Source organism: Protopterus annectens, chromosome 2.part1 (assembly GCF_019279795.1).
Source record: "Protopterus annectens isolate FY-2018-M chromosome 2.part1, PAN1.0, whole genome shotgun sequence".
In the NCBI taxonomy this organism is placed as follows: Eukaryota; Metazoa; Chordata; order Ceratodontiformes; family Protopteridae; genus Protopterus; species Protopterus annectens.
In genome coordinates this window covers 1819726937-1819743131 of record NC_056729.1, presented here as the reverse complement: position 1 = coordinate 1819743131, position 16195 = coordinate 1819726937, and the positions used below count along the sequence as shown (strand labels likewise).

Sequence of the window (16195 nt, the reverse complement as noted above, 5' to 3'; positions counted from 1 at the left end):
GAGTTTCTTGTCTCTGAAGCTGCTCCTCCGTGTCTTAAGTGCTTCTGATACTCAGGAAGTGGCCGAGAAGAATGTAAGATTGAGTTCTAGGACGTGTGATGTCAGGATGCAAACTGCTGACCACGTGAGATGCCGGCCAAAGAGGAAGACGTAAGAAAGACTAGATCACAACGGATGGCAATCTATACGAAAGATATAAGAAGCACCTTGTCTTGACAAGGAAGAGATGCCACCCACCAGGACGTGACTGATACTAGGAAAACTACAGGCACATAGCTGACATAAAAGGGAGGGTGAAAAAAAATCGGAAACCCCAAACAACTCGGGAGGGGCTGTGGTTGCTGGACCTCCTTTGATAAGACAAGAGGAGTTTATTAAGATTACAGCGACCAAAAAACTCAGCTACGTTTCGAAAATGAAGGAGTGTGATGACATCTGTGCTGAGAAACGACACCGTCCGTTTCCAAATCCAGCTCGTGACAAAGAAAGAATCGCAAGTGGGAGAAAATACATGGTAAACCATGGCATTCTGGTCATGCTAATGAGCTGGTAAAACAAGTTTGATTTCCGTGGTTACTCCTTTCAGTTTGTCGAATAAACAGATTGCCCCTTCTGCTCAGGTATCACATCTGTGCAGTGCTGGATCTCTTTTTAATTTGAGAACTGACAAAAAAGGCTATAAAAATGAAATGTCACCCATCACCTGATTAGCATACCCATAAAGCCATGCTTTAGCTCGGGTCACTCTCTGAAACTTTTCCTCGGCTGTCTTAGAATTTTAAAATCCAGGTTTCTTACGCATGTCAGCCTGCCCACTTATGGTGTTTTGTCCTGCAGTACTTCATCCTCTGTCCCCACGACTCTACTGGAGGGGATGCTCTACAACAGGCGATCTTGCCAGAAGTATATCTGTTCCCAGTGAGGGCGAGCCAGTGCCGACAGCCCCTGTCAGCCACTTTCTTCAGCTATTGTCCCCTCTGCCCATCCGTGCCACTTCACTTTCTGCTCTCACGCCTCTTTCTTTTTTACTTTTCTCCCTCAGATATTTTTTCATTTTCCATTAAGATAGCATTTACACAGTATTCTTAACTATCATTTCAAACCACTGTATACCATATTTACAACAGCTCGCCTTTCAGTTGTATACGCTGTATGTTGTTAAATATAGAATTAACAGATCAGTTATCAGAGATATAATATTGATTATCGCAGAGTGTACAACAAAGATAGAACTTTCTTCTGAGGATTATTTACCAACGGCCTGGGATAGATTCGTAGTTCTTTCATTTTTATTTCCATCCATGCAGTTGTCTTCGGTCTTTCCTTCTTTTCTAATGTGGCTTCGCGACTCCTTACCGGCTAAGACAACACTGCTACAGGGCAAGTCAGAGTGTAGCGGGGCATGTCAAGCCTGGGGTGCTCACAGCACCATTGCACGCCAGCTATACCGGCTTAGCTGATGTCCTGTGCCACCTGAGATATAGTCAACTCTCCAAGAAAGCAAGCACCTGCACGCTCTACTGGCACTTCTACTTTAACTGCATTTGCTCCTTCTCTGCCTTACATGTTCCTTTCCAATCAATACCCAGCACATCTTCTCACCTGCTGCGTGCCATATTTTACCCATAAAAAGGTGACAGCCATCTATGGCTGCATTAACTCACTCAATCTCTGCAAACCCAACCCGCTGGAAAACCCAAACTGCGCACCCGCAATACTCTGCAAAGTGTCAGTGCACAATTCTACCGTGTTGCAGTCTGTGCTCAGTTTGCAAAATGATGAGTTAGTCTTACCGTAATACCTCTTCACTTGTTTTTATGGAGACATAATATACAATGCTCATCAGACATTTTTCCCATTGTATTAACACAAAGCTTATTCATAATATCTCCAAGGGGATGATGGTATTTTACACCGGTTAAATCTCTGGCGTTTGAGTTTGTAGTGCGACGGAGAGGTTTCCCCTTTTTGCTGTACTTTTGGAGAAGGTGATCCTATGTCTCTGTGGCGCAATCGGTTAGCACGTTCGGCTGTTAACCGAAAGGTTGGTGGTTCAAGCCCACCCAGGGACGCTTCTTCTTGCTACTGAAGAGACCTCAGGTGCTGACCCGTTAATAAAACTGATCTTCCAGGCCGTACTTACTTTGGGGCAGTGAGGAAACCGGTCAGGCTCCCTAGTGATCGACCTGCCAGAGGCCTTGTGGCCACCTACCAACCTGTAAAGATGTTACTAAAAGAGCTGCGGTTTTATTTTAAAATACTTAGCATCTGTGCATTTAAACACATTTCGAACGTAATCTAAAATACGTCGGCAATTGTTTCTGTGCCCTTGCAATCCGTACGTCAACTGATATACTGTCGCACAGCAGAGCAGGATTTTTCTCAATTGAAGCAGTTTTATCTGAAGCAATCAAGAGCACATTTAAAGGTATCTCAAACCAAGGATTGGGTTACTGGAAACGAATCTGTTATGCTTCATCACGCCTACCCCAATTCTCTTATCTTGCACTGGCATAATGGTTCCACTGGGGATCGAACCCAGGACCTTCTGCGTGTTAAGCAGACGTGATAACCACTACACTACAGAACCTGCTTGCTCGCCTCCTCTCCTAGACATCTCACTGTGTCTCTAGCTAGCTAGCCAGCCAGCTAGCTAGCTAGCTGTCTGTCTACGTATACGCATATAGCTATTGCTATAGATGGAGAGGCAGATAGGTAGATACGTTTATATGTGTGCACACACACGCACGCACACGCGTGGGTATGCGCTGGTCTACTGACTCTTTGCAGCCATGATTTCCTCGACTCAAACTTATGCGACAAATAGCTCGAGTTAGTTTCCACGTGTTAGAAGTGTAGCACGCCAAGTAAATAAACAGAACGCACGATATTTGCAGTAATTAATGAATATATTTAAAGTGTGCTGAACAGTGTGAGCAACTTATTTAGCGAGGTCACCGAGTGAGAGACCCGGTAAGAGAACTATGTCGAAAACTGCAATCTTTCAAGTTGCTGAGCTACACCTTGCCCCTTATACTAGGCCCGACACCAGGTTGAGCTTCAGCACTACAGGTAGGGGGTGACTATCTGGAAATCTGTGCTGTACTCACTGCTGAAAAGCAGTGATAGAAAGCAGGAAGCTCGTGGCAATGGGCTGACAGCAAGTTACTAGGCCTGCAGTCAAGGTGACTGTTAAGGAGTCAAACCAAACAAGAATGCCCCATTGGTGAGTCTGGTTAAGTCACTCGCTCCATCTAACGCAGTCACTAAAGGAGTTTTGTCAGAATCGAACCACGTACCACAGAAATGAATAGTCGATATAACTATTAATAGGTTGTTAATAGTTCACAGGCATGATCCAGTGCTCTGATGAAAGCTAGACCAAAAAGAAGCTACGTGCTCCCCGTCGGGGAATCGAACCCCGGTCTCCCGCGTGACAGGCGGGGATACTCACCACTATACTAACGAGGAAGCCACTGGTGCTTGACCCTGTCCGACGGCAGACAAGTCCATAGGGTTAACACACTTAAGGTTACTGCCATCATTTTCTCTACTGGTACTTCAAATGGAATTTTGAAACGAGCAGCCTTAAACTACATAGCTCATTTTCCTTTGAATGAATAAAGTGGGGCAATCTGTGAGCGGATTAATTATTCGTAGTTACATGTGGGGAAGAGTTGTCGCACTTGAAGCTCACCCTCGACGCTGGACTGAAAGTGAGCTATCAGCCAAAAGAGGGGGAAACAAATGTTTTGAATTCAGGGAGTCTCTCGGCCTTCAACTGAATGAACGAATGTTCTAACTGAAGGGAGTTTCTTGTCTCTGAAGCTGCTCCCTCCGTGTCTTAAGTGCTTCTGATACTCAGGAAGTGGCCGAGAAGAATGTAAGATTGAGTTCTAGGACGTGTGATGTCAGGATGCAAACTGCTGACCACGTGAGATGCCGGCCAAAGAGGAAGACGTAAGAAAGACTAGATCACAACGGATGGCAATCTATACGAAAGATATAAGAAGCACCTTGTCTTGACAAGGAAGAGATGCCACCCACCAGGACGTGACTGATACTAGGAAAACTACAGGCACATAGCTGACATAAAAGGGAGGGTGAAACAAAATCGAAACCCCAAACAACTCGGGGCGGCGGGAGGGGCTGTGGTTGCTGGACCTCCTTTGATAAGACAAGAGGAGTTTATTAAGATTACAGCGACCAAAAAACTCAGCTACGCTTCAAAATGAAGGAGTGTGATGACATCTGTGCTGAGAAACGACACCGTCCGTTTCCAAATCCAGCTCGTGACAAAGAAAGAATCGCAAGTGGGAGAAAATACACGGTAAACCATGGCATTCTGGTCATGCTAATGAGCTGGTAAAACAAGTTTGGATTTCCGTGGTTACTCCTTTCAGTTTGTCGAATAAACAGATTGCCCCTTCTGCTCAGGTATCACATCTGTGCAGTGCTGGATCTCTTTTTAATTTGAGAACTGACAAAAAAGGCTATAAAAATGAAATGTCACCCATCACCTGATTAGCATACCCATAAAGCCATGCTTTAGCTCGGGGTCACTCTCTGAAACTTTTCCTCGGGCTGTCTTAGAATTTTAAAATCCAGGTTTCTTACGCATGTCAGCCTGCCCACTTATGGTGTTTTGTCCTGCAGTACTTCATCCTCTGTCCCCACGACTCTACTGGAGGGGATGCTCTACAACAGGCGATCTTGCCAGAAGTATATCTGTTCCCAGTGAGGGCGAGCCAGTGCCGACAGCCCCTGTCAGCCACTTTCTTCAGCTATTGTCCCCTCTGCCCATCCGTGCCACTTCACTTTCTGCTCTCACGCCTTTCTTTTTTTCTTTTCTCCCTCAGATATTTTTTCATTTTCCATTAAGATAGCATTTACACAGTATTCTTAACTATCATTTCAAACCACTGTATACCATATTTACAACAGCTCGCCTTTCAGTTGTATACGCTGTATGTTGTTAAATATAGAATTAACAGATCAGTTATCAGAGATATAATATTGATTATCGCAGAGTGTACAACAAAGATAGAACTTTCTTCTGAGGATTATTTACCAACGGCCTGGGATAGATTCGTAGTTCTTTCATTTTTATTTCCATCCATGCAGTTGTCTTCGGTCTTTCCTTCTTTTCTAATGTGGCTTCGCGACTCCTTACCGGCTAAGACAACACTGCTACAGGGCAAGTCAGAGTGTAGCGGGCATGTCAAGCCTGGGGTGCTCACAGCACCATTGCACGCCAGCTATACCGCTTAGCTGATGTCCTGTGCCACCTGAGATATAGTCAACTCTCCAAGAAAGCAAGCACCTGCACGCTCTACTGGCACTTCTACTTTAACTGCATTTGCTCCTTCTCTGCCTTACATGTTCCTTTCCAATCAATACCCAGCACATCTTCTCACCTGCTGCGTGCATATTTTACCCAATTAAAAGGTGACAGCCATCTATGGCTGCATTAACTCACTCAATCTCTGCAAACCCAACCCGCTGGAAAACCCAAACTGCGCACCCGCAATACTCTGCAAAGTGTCAGTGCACAATTCTACCGTGTTGCAGTCTGCGCAGTTTGCAAAATGATGAGTTAGTCTTACCGTAATACCTCTTCACTTGTTTTTATGGAGACATAATATACAATGCTCATCAGACATTTTTCCCATTGTATTAACACAAAGCTTATTCATAATATCTCCAAGGGGATGATGGTATTTTACACCGGTTAAATCTCTGGCGTTTGAGTTTGTAGTGCGACGGAGAGGTTTCCCCTTTTTGCTGTACTTTTGGAGAAGGTGATCCTATGTCTCTGTGGCGCAATCGGTTAGCGTGTTCGGCTGTTAACCGAAAGGTTGGTGGTTCAAGCCCACCCAGGGACGCTTCTTCTTGCTACTGAAGAGACCTCAGGTGCTGACCCGTTAATAAAACTGATCTTCCAGGCCGTACTTACTTTGGGGCAGTGAGGAAACCGGGTCAGGCTCCCTAGTGATCGACCTGCCAGAGGCCTTGTGGCCACCTACCAACCTGTAAAGATGTTACTAAAAGAGCTGCGGTTTTATATTAAAATACTTAGCATCTGTGCATTTAAACACATTTCGAACGTAATCTAAAATACGTCGGCAATTGTTTCTGTGCCCTTGCAATCTGTACGTCAACTGATATACTGTCGCACAGCAGAGCAGGATTTTTCTCAATTGAAGCAGTTTTATCTGAAGCAATCAAGAGCACATTTAAAGGTATCTCAAACCAAGGATTGGGTTACTGGAAACGAATCTGTTATGCTTCATCACGCCTACCCCAATTCTCTTATCTTGCACTGGCATAATGGTTCCACTGGGGATCGAACCCAGGACCTTCTGCGTGTTAAGCAGACGTGATAACCACTACACTACAGAACCTGCTTGCTCGTCTCCTCTCCTAGACATCTCACTGTGTCTCTAGCTAGCTAGCCAGCCAGCTAGCTAGCTAGCTGTCTGTCTACGTATACGTACATATAGCTATTGCTATAGATGGAGAGGCAGATAGGTAGATACATTTATATGTGTGCACACACACGCACGCACACGCGTGGGTATGCGCTGGTCTACTGACTCTTTGCAGCCATGATTTCCTCGACTCAAACTTATGCGACAAATAGCTCAAAGTTAGTTTCCACGTGTTAGAAGTGTAGCACGCCAGTAAATAAACAGAACGCACGATATTTGCAGTAATTAATGAATATATTTAAAGTGTGCTGAACAGTGTGAGCAACTTATTTAGCGAGGTCACCGAGTGAGAGACCCGGTAAGAGAACTATGTCGAAAACTGCAATCTTTCAAGTTGCTGAGCTACACCTTGCCCCTTATACTAGGCCCGACACCAGGTTGAGCTTCAGCACTACAGGTAGGGGGTGACTATCTGGAAATCAGTGCTGTACTCACTGCTGAAAAGCAGTGATAGAAAGCAGGAAGCTCGTGGCAATGGGCTGACAGCAAGTTACTAGGCCTGCAGTCAAGGTGACTGTTAAGGAGTCAAACCAAACAAGAATGCCCCATTGGTGAGTCTGGTTAAGTCACTCGCCCATCTAACGCAGTCACTAAAGGAGTTTTGTCAGAATCAAACCACGTACCACAGAAATGAATAGTCGATATAACTATTAATAGGTTGTTAATAGTTCACAGGCATGATCCAGTGCTCTGATGAAAGCTAGACCAAAAAGAAGCTACATACTCCCCGTCGGGGAATCGAACCCCGGTCTCCCGCGTGACAGGCGGGGATACTCACCACTATACTAACGAGGAAGCCACTGGTGCTTGACCCTGTCCGACGGCAGACAAGTCCATAGGGTTAACACACTTAAGGTTACTGCCATCATTTTCTCTACTGGTACTTCAAATGGAATTTTGAAACGAGCAGCCTTAAACTACATAGCTCATTTTCCTTTGAATGAATAAAGTGGGGCAATCTGTGAGCGGATTAATTATTCGTAGTTACATGTGGGGAAGAGTTGTCGCACTTGAAGCTCACCCTCGACGCTGGACTGAAAGTGAGCTATCAGCCAAAAGAGCCGGAAACAAATCTTATGAATTCGGGCACTCTCTCGCCTTCAACTGAATGAACGAATGTTCTAACTGAAGGGAGTTTCTTGTCTCTGAAGCTGCTCCCTCCGTGTCTTAAGTGCTTCTGATACTCAGGAAGTGGCCGAGAAGAATGTAAGATTGAGTTCTAGGACGTGTGATGTCAGGATGCAAACTGCTGACCACGTGAGATGCCGGCCAAAGAGGAAGACGTAAGAAAGACTAGATCACAACGGATGGCAATCTATACGAAAGATATAAGAAGCACCTTGTCTTGACAAGGAAGAGATGCCACCCACCAGGACGTGACTGATACTAGGAAAACTACAGGCACATAGCTGACATAAAAGGGAGGGTGAAAAATCGAAACCCCCAAACAACCGGGGGCGGGGAGGGCTGTGGTTGCTGGACCTCCTTTGATAAGACAAGAGGAGTTTATTAAGATTACAGCGACCAAAAACTCAGCTACGCTTCAAAATGAAGGAGTGTGATGACATCTGTGCTGAGAAACGACACCGTCCGTTTCCAAATCCAGCTCGTGACAAAGAAAGAATCGCAAGTGGGAGAAAATACACGGTAAACCATGGCATTCTGGTCATGCTAATGAGCTGGTAAAACAAGGTTGATTTCCGTGGTTACTCCTTTCAGTTTGTCGAATAAACAGATTGCCCCTTCTGCTCAGGTATCACATCTGTGCAGTGCTGGATCTCTTTTTAATTTGAGAACTGACAAAAAAGGCTATAAAAATGAAATGTCACCCATCACCTGATTAGCATACCCATAAAGCCATGCTTTAGCTCGGGGTCACTCTCTGAAACTTTTCCTCGGGCTGTCTTAGAATTTTAAAATCCAGGTTTCTTACGCATGTCAGCCTGCCCACTTATGGTGTTTTGTCCTGCAGTACTTCATCCTCTGTCCCCACGACTCTACTGGAGGGGATGCTCTACAACAGGCGATCTTGCCAGAAGTATATCTGTTCCCAGTGAGGGCGAGCCAGTGCCGACAGCCCCTGTCAGCCACTTTCTTCAGCTATTGTCCCCTCTGCCCATCCGTGCCACTTCACTTTCTGCTCTCACGCCTCTTTCTTTTTTACTTTTCTCCCTCAGATATTTTTTCATTTTCCATTAAGATAGCATTTACACAGTATTCTTAACTATCATTTCAAACCACTGTATACCATATTTACAACAGCTCGCCTTTCAGTTGTATACGCTGTATGTTGTTAAATATAGAATTAACAGATCAGTTATCAGAGATATAATATTGATTATCGCAGAGTGTACAACAAAGATAGAACTTTCTTCTGAGGATTATTTACCAACGGCCTGGGATAGATTCGTAGTTCTTTCATTTTTATTTCCATCCATGCAGTTGTCTTCGGTCTTTCCTTCTTTTCTAATGTGGCTTCGCGACTCCTTACCGGCTAAGACAACACTGCTACAGGGCAAGTCAGAGTGTAGCGGGCATGTCAAGCGTGGGGTGCTCACAGCACCATTGCACGCCAGCTATACCGCCTGAGCTGATGGCCTGTGCCACCTGAGATATAGTCAACTCTCCAAGAAAGCAAGCACCTGCACGCCTACTGGCACTTCTACTTTAACTGCATTTGCTCCTTCTCTGCCTTACATGTTCCTTTCCAATCAATACCCAGCACATCTTCTCACCTGCTGCGTGCCATATTTTACCCAATTAAAAGGTGACAGCCATCTATGGCTGCATTAACTCACTCAATCTCTGCAAACCCAACCCGCTGGAAAACCCAAACTGCGCACCCGCAATACTCTGCAAAGTGTCAGTGCACAATTCTACCGTGTTGCAGTCTGTGCGCAGTTTGCAAAATGATGAGTTAGTCTTACCGTAATACCTCTTCACTTGTTTTTATGGAGACATAATATACAATGCTCATCAGACATTTTTCCCATTGTATTAACACAAAGCTTATTCATAATATCTCCAAGGGGATGATGGTATTTTACACCGGTTAAATCTCTGGCGTTTGAGTTTGTAGTGCGACGGAGAGGTTTCCCCTTTTTGCTGTACTTTTGGAGAAGGTGATCCTATGTCTCTGTGGTGCAATCGGTTAGCGTGTTCGGCTGTTAACCGAAAGGTTGGTGGTTCAAGCCCACCCAGGGACGCTTCTTCTTGCTACTGAAGAGACCTCAGGTGCTGACCCGTTAATAAAACTGATCTTCCAGGCCGTACTTACTTTGGGGCAGTGAGGAAACCGGGTCAGGCTCCCTAGTGATCGACCTGCCAGAGGCCTTGTGGCCACCTACCAACCTGTAAAGATGTTACTAAAAGAGCTGCGGTTTTATTTTAAAATACTTAGCATCTGTGCATTTAAACACATTTCGAACGTAATCTAAAATACGTCGGCAATTGTTTCTGTGCCCTTGCAATCCGTACGTCAACTGATATACTGTCGCACAGCAGAGCAGGATTTTTCTCAATTGAAGCAGTTTTATCTGAAGCAATCAAGAGCACATTTAAAGGTATCTCAAACCAAGGATTGGGTTACTGGAAACGAATCTGTTATGCTTCATCACGCCTACCCCAATTCTCTTATCTTGCACTGGCATAATGGTTCCACTGGGGATCGAACCCAGGACCTTCTGCGTGTTAAGCAGACGTGATAACCACTACACTACAGAACCTGCTTGCTCGCCTCCTCCTAGACATCTCACTGTGTTCTAGTTAGTTAGCCAGCCAGCTAGCTAGCTAGCTGTCTGTCTACGATACGCATATATAGCTATTGCTATAGATGGAGAGGCAGATAGGTAGATACATTTATATGTGTGCGCACACACGCACGCACACGCGGCGGTATGCGCTGGTCTACTGACTCTTTGCAGCCATGATTTCCTCGACTCAAACTTATGCGACAAATAGCTCAAAGTTAGTTTCCACGTGTTAGAAGTGTAGCACGCCATAAATAAACAGAACGCACGATATTTGCAGTAATTAATGAATATATTTAAAGTGTGCTGAACAGTGTGAGCAACTTATTTAGCGAGGTCACCGAGTGAGAGACCCCATAAGAGAACTATGTCGAAAACTGCAATCTTTCAAGTTGCTGAGCTACACCTTGCCCCTTATACTAGGCCCGACACCAGGTTGAGCTTCAGCACTACAGGTAGGGGGTGACTATCTGGAAATTCAGGTTGTACTCACTGCTGAAAAGCAGTGATAGAAAGCAGGAAGCTCGTGGCAATGGGCTGACAGCAAGTTACTAGGCCTGCAGTCAAGGTGACTGTTAAGGAGTCAAACCAAACAAGAATGCCCCATTGGTGAGTCTGGTTAAGTCACTCGCTCCATCTAACGCAGTCACTAAAGGAGTTTTGTCAGAATCAAACCACGCATCACAGAAATGAATAGTCGATATAACTATTAATAGGTTGTTAATAGTTCACAGGCATGATCCAGTGCTCTGATGAAAGCTAGACCAAAAAGAAGCTACATACTCCCCGTCGGGGAATCGAACCCCGGTCTCCCGCGTGACAGGCGGGGATACTCACCACTATACTAACGAGGAAGCCACTGGCGCTTGACCCTGTCCGACGGCAGACAAGTCCATAGGGTTAACACACTTAAGGTTACTGCCATCATTTTCTACTGGTACTTCAAATGGAATTTTGAAACGAGCAGCCTTAAACTACATAGCTCATTTTCCTTTGAATGAATAAAGTGGGGCAATCTGTGAGCGAATTAATTATTCGTAGTTACATGCGGGGAAGAGTTGTCGCGACTTGAAGCTCACCTCGACGCTGGACTGAAAGTGAGCTATCAGCCAAAAGAGGGGAAACAAATGTTTTGAATTCGGGAGTCTCGCCTTCAACTGAATGAACGAATGTTCTAACTGAAGAGAGTTTCTTGTCTCTGAAGCTGCTCCCTCCGTGTCTTAAGTGCTTCTGATACTCAGGAAGTGGCCGAGAAGAATGTAAGATTGAGTTCTAGGACGTGTGATGTCAGGATGCAAACTGCTGACCACGTGAGATGCCGGCCAAAGAGGAAGACGTAAGAAAGACTAGATCACAACGGATGGCAATCTATATGAAAGATATAAGAAGCACCTTGTCTTGACAAGGAAGAGATGCCACCCACCAGGACGTGGCTGATACTAGGAAAACTACAGGCACATAGCTGACATAAAAGGGAGGGTGAAAAAAAATCGGAAACCCCAAACAACTCGGGGCGGGGGGGTGTGGTTGCTGGACCTCCTTTGATAAGACAAGAGGAGTTTATTAAGATTACAGCGACCAAAAAACTCAGCTACGTTTCGAAAATGAAGGAGTGTGATGACATCTGTGCTGTGAAACGACACCGTCCGTTTCCAAATCCAGCTCGTGACAAAGAAAGAATCGCAAGTGGGAAAAAATACTTGGTAAACCATGGCATTCTGGTCATGCTAATGAGCTGGTAAAACAAGTTTGGATTTCCGTGGTTACTCCTTTCAGTTTGTCGAATAAACAGATTGCCCCTTCTGCTCAGGTATCACATCTGTGCAGTGCTGGATCTCTTTTTAATTTGAGAACTGACAAAAAAGGCTATAAAAATGAAATGTCACCCATCACCTGATTAGCATACCCATAAAGCCATGCTTTAGCTCGGGTCACTCTCTGAAACTTTTCCTCGGCTGTCTTAGAATTTTAAAATCCAGGTTTCTTACGCATGTCAGCCTGCCCACTTATGGTGTTTTGTCCTGCAGTACTTCATCCTCTGTCCCCACGACTCTACTGGAGGGGATGCTCTACAACAGGCGATCTTGCCAGAAGTATATCTGTTCCCAGTGAGGGCGAGCCAGTGCCGACAGCCCCTGTCAGCCACTTTCTTCAGCTATTGTCCCCTCTGCCCATCCGTGCCACTTCAGTTTCTGCTCTCACGCCTCTTTTTTTACTTTTCTCCCTCAGATATTTTTTCATTTTCCATTAAGATAGCATTTACACAGTATTCTTAACTATCATTTCAAACCACTGTATACCATATTTACAACAGCTCGCCTTTCAGTTGTATACGCTGTATGTTGTTAAATATAGAATTAACAGATCAGTTATCAGAGATATAATATTGATTATCGCAGAGTGTACAACAAAGATAGAACTTTCTTCTGAGGATTATTTACCAACGGCCTGGGATAGATTCGTAGTTCTTTCATTTTTATTTCCATCCATGCAGTTGTCTTCGGTCTTTCCTTCTTTTCTAATGTGGCTTCGCGACCCCTTACCGGCTAAGACAACACTGCTACAGGGTAAGTCAGAGTGTAGCCGGGCATGTCAAGCCTGGGGTGCTCACAGCACCATTGCACGCCAGCTATACCGGCTTAGCTGATGTCCTGTGCCACCTGAGATATAGTCAACTCTCCAAGAAAGCAAGCACCTGCACGCTCTACTGGCACTTCTACTTTAACTGCATTTGCTCCTTCTCTGCCTTACATGTTCCTTTCCAATCAATACCCAGCACATCTTCTCACCTGCTGCGTGCCATATTTTACCCACCAAAAGGTGACAGCCATCTATGGCTGCATTAACTCACTCAATCTCTGCAAACCCAACCCGCTGGAAAACCCAAACTGCGCACCCGCAATACTCTGCAAAGTGTCAGTGCACAATTCTACCGTGTTGCAGTCTGTGCGCAGTTTGCAAAATGATGAGTTAGTCTTACCGTAATACCTCTTCACTTGTTTTTATGGAGACATAATATACAATGCTCATCAGACATTTTTCCCATTGTATTAACACAAAGCTTATTCATAATATCTCCAAGTGGATGATGGTATTTTACACCGGTTAAATCTCTGGCGTTTGAGTTTGTAGTGCGACGGAGAGGTTTCCCCTTTTTGCTGTACTTTTGGAGAAGGTGATCCTATGTCTCTGTGGTGCAATCGGTTAGCTGCTCGGCTGTTAACCGAAAGGTTGGTGGTTCAAGCCCACCCAGGGACGCTTCTTCTTGCTACTGAAGAGACCTCAGGTGCTGACCCGTTAATAAAACTGATCTTCCAGGCCATACTTACTTTGGGGCAGTGAGGAAACCGGGTCTGGCTCCCTAGTGATCGACCTGCCAGAGGCCTTGTGGCCACCTACCAACCTGTAAAGATGTTACTAAAAGAGCTGCGGTTTTATTTTAAAATACTTAGCATCTGTGCATTTAAACACATTTCGAACGTAATCTAAAATACGTCGGCAATTGTTTCTGTGCCCTTGCAATCCGTACGTCAACTGATATACTGTCGCACAGCAGAGCAGGATTTTTCTCAATTGAAGCAGTTTTATCTGAAGCAATCAAGAGCACATTTAAAGGTATCTCAAACCAAGGATTGGGTTACTGGAAACGAATCTGTTATGCTTCATCACGCCTACCCCAATTCTCTTATCTTGCACTGGCATAATGGTTCCACTGGGGATCGAACCCAGGACCTTCTGCGTGTTAAGCAGACGTGATAACCACTACACTACAGAACCTGCTTGCTCGCCTCCTCTCCTAGACATCTCACTGTGTTCTAGTTAGTTAGCCAGCCAGCTAGCTAGCTAGCTGTCTGTCTACGATACGCATATATAGCTATTGCTATAGATGGAGAGGCAGATAGGTAGATACGCTTATATGTGTGCACACACACGCACGCACACGCTGCGGTATGCGCTGGTCTACTGACTCTTTGCAGCCATGATTTCCTCGACTCAAACTTATGCGACAAATAGCTCGGGTTAGTTTCCACGTGTTAGAAGTGTAGCACGCCATAAATAAACAGAACGCACGATATTTGCAGTAATTAATGAATATATTTAAAGTGTGCTGAACAGTGTGAGCAACTTATTTAGCGAGGTCACCGAGTGAGAGACCCGTAAGAGAACTATGTCGAAAACTGCAATCTTTCAAGTTGCTGAGCTACACCTTGCCCCTTATACTAGGCCCGACACCAGGTTGAGCTTCAGCACTACAGGTAGGGGGTGACTATCTGGAAATTCAGGTTGTACTCACTGCTGAAAAGCAGTGATAGAAAGCAGGAAGCTCGTGGCAATGGGCTGACAGCAAGTTACTAGGCCTGCAGTCAAGGTGACTGTTAAGGAGTCAAACCAAACAAGAATGCCCCATTGGTGAGTCTGGTTAAGTCACTCGCCCATCTAACGCAGTCACTAAAGGAGTTTTGTCAGAATCAAACCACGCATCACAGAAATGAATAGTCGATATAACTATTAATAGGTTGTTAATAGTTCACAGGCATGATCCAGTGCTCTGATGAAAGCTAGACCAAAAAGAAGCTACATACTCCCCGTCAGGGAATCGAACCCCGTCTCCCCGTGACAGGCGGGGATACTCACCACTATACTAACGAGGAAGCCACTGGTGCTTGACCCTGTCCGACGGCAGACAAGTCCATAGGGTTAACACACTTAAGGTTACTGCCATCATTTTCTACTGGTACTTCAAATGGAATTTTGAAACGAGCAGCCTTAAACTACATAGCTCATTTTCCTTTGAATGAATAAAGTGGGGCAATCTGTGAGCGGATTAATTATTCAGAAGTTACATGTGGGGAAGAGTTGTCGACTTGAAGCTCACCTCGACGCTGGACTGAAAGTGAGCTATCAGCCAAAAGAGGGGAAACAAATGTTTTGAATTCGGGAGTCTCTCGCCTTCAACTGAATGAACGAATGTTCTAACTGAAGGGAGTTTCTTGTCTCTGAAGCTGCTCCCTCCGTGTCTTAAGTGCTTCTGATACTCAGGAAGTGGCCGAGAAGAATGTAAGATTGAGTTCTAGGACGGTGATGTCAGGATGCAAACTGCTGACCACGTGAGATGCCGCCAAAGAGGAAGACGAAAGAAAGACTAGATCACAACGGATGGCAATCTATACGAAAGATATAAGAAGCACCTTGTCTTGACAAGGAAGAGATGCCACCCACCAGGACGTGACTGATACTAGGAAAACTACAGGCACATAGCTGACATAAAAGGGAGGGTGAAAAAAAATCGGAAACCCCAAACAACTCGGGCGGGAGGGGCTGTGGTTGCTGGACCTCCTTTGATAAGACAAGAGGAGTTTATTAAGATTACAGCGACCAAAAACTCAGCTACGCTTCAAAATGAAGGAGTGTGATGACATCTGTGCTGAGAAACGACACCGTCCGTTTCCAAATCCAGCTCGTGACAAAGAAAGAATCGCAAGTGGGAGAAAATACATGGTAAACCATGGCATTCTGGTCATGCTAATGAGCTGGTAAAACAAGTTTGATTTCCGTGGTTACTCCTTTCAGTTTGTCGAATAAACAGATTGCCCCTTCTGCTCAGGTATCACATCTGTGCAGTGCTGGATCTCTTTTTAATTTGAGAACTGACAAAAAAGGCTATAAAAATGAAATGTCACCCATCACCTGATTAGCATACCCATAAAGCCATGCTTTAGCTCGGGTCACTCTCTGAAACTTTTCCTGCGGCTGTCTTAGAATTTTAAAATCCAGGTTTCTTACGCATGTCAGCCTGCCCACTTATGGTGTTTTGTCCTGCAGTACTTCATCCTTTGTCCCCACGACTCTACTGGAGGGGATGCTCTACAACAGGCGATCTTGCCAGAAGTATATCTGTTCCCAGTGAGGGCGAGCCAGTGCCGACAGCCCCTGTCAGCCACTTTCTTCAGCTAT

General features: G+C 45.1%; 10 non-coding genes across 10 annotated transcripts; 3 read left to right on the top strand and 7 right to left on the bottom strand.

The window, feature by feature from the left end:
* The first annotated feature begins 1998 nt into the window (after positions 1–1998).
* On the top strand, positions 1999–2072 carry TRNAN-GUU. The gene has a single exon. It is a non-coding gene; the product is annotated as a tRNA-Asn (tRNA).
* Positions 2073–2517: 445 nt separating this feature from the next.
* TRNAV-AAC lies at positions 2518–2590 on the bottom strand. Its single transcript has one exon. It is a non-coding gene; the product is annotated as a tRNA-Val (tRNA).
* Positions 2591–3399: 809 nt separating this feature from the next.
* Positions 3400–3471, bottom strand: TRNAD-GUC. The gene has a single exon. It is a non-coding gene; the product is annotated as a tRNA-Asp (tRNA).
* A 2340-nt stretch (positions 3472–5811) lies between these two features.
* On the top strand, positions 5812–5885 carry TRNAN-GUU. Its single transcript has one exon. It is a non-coding gene; the product is annotated as a tRNA-Asn (tRNA).
* A 446-nt stretch (positions 5886–6331) lies between these two features.
* On the bottom strand, positions 6332–6404 carry TRNAV-AAC. Its single transcript has one exon. It is a non-coding gene; the product is annotated as a tRNA-Val (tRNA).
* An 810-nt stretch (positions 6405–7214) lies between these two features.
* On the bottom strand, positions 7215–7286 carry TRNAD-GUC. Its single transcript has one exon. It is a non-coding gene; the product is annotated as a tRNA-Asp (tRNA).
* A 2337-nt stretch (positions 7287–9623) lies between these two features.
* On the top strand, positions 9624–9697 carry TRNAN-GUU. Its single transcript has one exon. It is a non-coding gene; the product is annotated as a tRNA-Asn (tRNA).
* A 446-nt stretch (positions 9698–10143) lies between these two features.
* Positions 10144–10216, bottom strand: TRNAV-AAC. The gene has a single exon. It is a non-coding gene; the product is annotated as a tRNA-Val (tRNA).
* An 806-nt stretch (positions 10217–11022) lies between these two features.
* TRNAD-GUC lies at positions 11023–11094 on the bottom strand. Its single transcript has one exon. It is a non-coding gene; the product is annotated as a tRNA-Asp (tRNA).
* A 2850-nt stretch (positions 11095–13944) lies between these two features.
* Positions 13945–14017, bottom strand: TRNAV-AAC. Its single transcript has one exon. It is a non-coding gene; the product is annotated as a tRNA-Val (tRNA).
* Positions 14018–16195: the final 2178 nt, after the last annotated feature.